This window comes from Dendrobates tinctorius, unplaced genomic scaffold (assembly GCF_039654945.1).
Source record: "Dendrobates tinctorius isolate UK_male_01 unplaced genomic scaffold, ASM3965494v1 ptg000115l, whole genome shotgun sequence".
NCBI classification, from domain to species: domain Eukaryota; kingdom Metazoa; phylum Chordata; class Amphibia; order Anura; family Dendrobatidae; genus Dendrobates; species Dendrobates tinctorius.
In genome coordinates this window covers 218132-221948 of record NW_027361783.1, presented here as the reverse complement: position 1 = coordinate 221948, position 3817 = coordinate 218132, and positions in this window count along the sequence as shown.

The window sequence follows — 3817 nt, the reverse complement described above, 5'->3', positions numbered from 1 at the left end:
CATGTGTGTAACTTATCTGCAGGCAGTGTCACTATTTTTCATCATTTGGAGACACTGTGGAGACAATAGGGCGCCTTGCTAGTGGCAGCCCATTGCAGCAGCTATTATTTTATTTTATTTTGTTTGTTACAGTCTTTTATACCTTTCCTGATGTCTTTTTGGACCTCTAATTTCAACCTTGGATCTATGCAACGTTTTCATCTCGTGGATTGCGACGTTCCTGCACGCTGGTCTGCTGTGGGATGGAAAATGCAGCACACCCCCACACTTTCTACTGCCGCTGGGCACACTGCATATGGTTTTTACCCGGATCCTCCACTACCACCCACAAGTCCCCTGCTGGCATGGCCACTTTGGGGTACGCAATATGGTCCATCTCAGCTAATACTACCGACGGATGTATGCTGCTGCCCACAGCCTGTGTCAGTGATACAGCCATATGTGCTCAGCGGAGAGCACCGTATACAGTATGCCACGGAGAGGTCTCCCGGGATGGATGGAATCACTGATCGGATGGTTGTCCCTAGGTCTGTCGCTAATCGAGTAGTGTATTCAAGGAGTCGTCTTCTGGAAATGCGCAGGACAAAGTCTTCTCCAGCAGTTGCAATACCACATGTTCCACGGGAAATGAGGAGACCTTTCAGAGGTTGCAGAGCAGGCAAGAAGACCAAGTCCTGGAGGAGAAGGTTTAAACCTGCAGTCCCATCCATCATCATGGGTAATGTACGATCGCTTGGTAACAAGTCGGATGAACTGCTGGCTCTGAGTAAGACCCAGAAGGAGTTCAGGGAATGCAGTCTCATGTGCTTTACAGAAACCTGGTTGCATGAGGACGTCCCGGATTCAAGTATATCGGTACCGGGGTTTCAAATGGTTCGGGCTGACAGGGACAGAGTGAAGTGCGGTAAGAAGAAGGGTGGAGGAGTGATACTGTACATTAACAACAGATGGTGTAATCAGGGGCATGTAACAGTAAAGGAGAGACATTGTTGCCCAAACATTGAACTATTAGCAGTGGGCCTCAGGCCTTACTATCTGCCTAGAGAATTCTCTCTTGTTATTGCAGTGGTGTCGTATATACCACCATCTGCAAATCCAGAGGCAGCTGGGGATGTACTGTCTGGGGTGATTGCCCGGCTTCAGACGAAACACCCTAACTCTCTAACTGTCATTTCTGGGGATTTTAATAGAGCCAAGATCTCATTACCTAAATTCTATCAATATGTCAAATGTTCTACAAGGGACAATTATATATTGGATCTCCTCTATGCCAGTGTTAAGGATGCTTACTCATCATCTGCATTGCCCCCCCTGGGGAAATCTGACCACAATCTCATACTATTGTCTCCAGCTTATCAACCAGTTGTCTGCAAACAACCAGCGACAATTAAACGGATAAGGAAATGGTCTCCGGCAGCTGAAAAGACTTTACAAGACTGCTTTGAATGCACAGACTGGGAGGTGTTATGTGCCAGGGAACCTAATGATGATGTTAATGAGGTTACCAGGAGAGTTACTGATTACATCAACTTTTGTACTGACAATATTGTACCTATTCATGAGGTTCGGTGTTTTGCAAACAATAAGCCTTGGATTACAAAAGAATTGAAACATCTACTAAACAGGAAAAAAAAAGCTTTTGAAAGGAAGGACAAGGAGGAAATGAAAATTGTTCAGAGAGACTTAAAGGGGAAAATTAGGATTGCCCGTGAAGCATTCAGAATTAAATTGGAAAATAAATTGTCACATAACAACTCCAGAGAAGTGTGGGCTGGAATGAAGCTTTTGACTGGGTTTAAGGCAAGGTCAGATCAGGGGGGTGGGGGGCTGATCATGGCTAATGAAATGAATGTTTTTTTCAACAGATTCAACAATAAATGTGCCATGTCAACAGAGGAGAGGGCCGGGGAGAGACGAGCAATATCAACTGGGGGGAGGAAGTCGGAGTCTTTCTTGATCTCCGAAAATGATGTGAGGGAACAGTTTAGTAAGCTGGTCATGGGTAAAGCAGCAGGGCCTGATGGTATCTGTCCACGTGTCCTCAGAGTGTGTGCGAATCAGTTGTGCACTGTCTTCCAGCACCTGTTTAACTGGAGCTTACAATCACAGAGAGTACCAGTTCTATGGAAGACTTCTTGCCTGGTGCCGGTTCCCAAGACTACCTTCCCGAGCTCCCATAATGACTATAGACCGGTGGCCTTAACATCGCATGTGATGAAGTCCTTGGAGAGAATTGTACTTGCCTACTTGTGTCCGAGGGTGTCTGCTTTTACGGACCCCCTTCAGTTTGCGTATCGGCAGAGTCTGGGGGTGGACGATGCTGTAGCGTATCTACTACAAACAGTACATTCCTTTTTGGACAATGATAGAACCACTGTGCGTGCCATGTTCTTCGATTTCTCCAGTGCATTCAACACCTTACAGCCACTATTATTACGTAAAAAGCTGGTTGAAATGGCGGTTGATGAGGGACTAGTGAATTGGATCATTGATTATCTGTCGGACAGGCCACAGTTTGTGAGGTTGGGGGCGGCCGTATCGGATAGTGTGCGGAGTAGTGTTGGAGCCCCTCAGGGAACGGTGCTGTCGCCATTCCTTTTTACGTTATACACAGCTGATTTTCAGTATAAATCAGACCTTTGTCACCTTCAGAAGTACTCTGATGACTCAGTGATAGTCGGAGGTATTGAGAGAGACCGGGGGGAGGAGGAATACAGAAGGGTGGTTTTGGACTTTGTTGACTGGTGCCAGGCTAACCATTTAGAACTCAACGTAAAGAAAACCAGGGAGCTGGTGTTGAGTTATGGAAGGTGCATGAAGGATTGCTTACCTATCACTATTGATGGTCAGGATGTGGAGATGGTGGAGAATTTCAAATATTTGGGGGTTCACCTGGACAGCAAGCTTGATTGGAGGTGCCATATGGAGAAGGTTTGCAAGAAAGGGATGAGTAGACTTTACTTCCTAAGGAAGTTAAGGTCGTTTAATGTGTGTAGCAAAATGCTTGAAATGTTCTACCAATCCATTGTGGCGAGTGCAATCTTTGATGCAATTATATGCTGGGGTAGTAGTGTGCGCACAGCTGACGCGAATAAGCTGAATAAACTTATCAAGAAGGCTAGTGCGGCGGTGGGTCTACAACTCAGGACTTTCGAGGAGGTATTAGAGGATAGAATTACTAAGAAATGCAAGGCTATAATGAGCAACAATACACACCCGCTCTATGAACTGTTTGCGAAGCAAAAGAGCACATTCAGCAAGCGTCTACTCCAACTAATGTGTAAAAAGGAAAGATATAGAAAATCGTTTGTTCCGACAGCTGTGGGGATGTTTAACAAATGTATAAGTGTAAAGCATCCCAAGACTAAATGAAGTTCAAAGTGTATGGGGGGGAATTGGTGAGTTACAAGTACCAGTCTATCCGCATCTGCTGTCCATATAGACTTATTTTGTAAAGTGTGTATTGTTCTTGTAATGTTCTTGATCTTTGTTCTGCTGCTGTAATACTGTAATTTCCTCCGGGATCAATAAAGTTTATCTAATCTAATCTAATCTAATCTAATCTGTAATGCTTGTTGGCTGTCGGGCAAAGTGTTTAAAGGGACACACAATAACTGATCAAACCAAGCACAGGGGCTCGAGGCACCCTTGGTGTGGCCAAACAGATCAGTGCACCTTTCCGCCTACATGTTTTTCATCCATCTAGTTTTACTAGATTGACAGCTCTGGCTTTACAGAAGGGAAGAGGAAGATGCAAGAAACTGTTTGGCCATGCCAAGTGTGCACTGTGCTCTTGAGCTTGGTTTGAACAGTCATT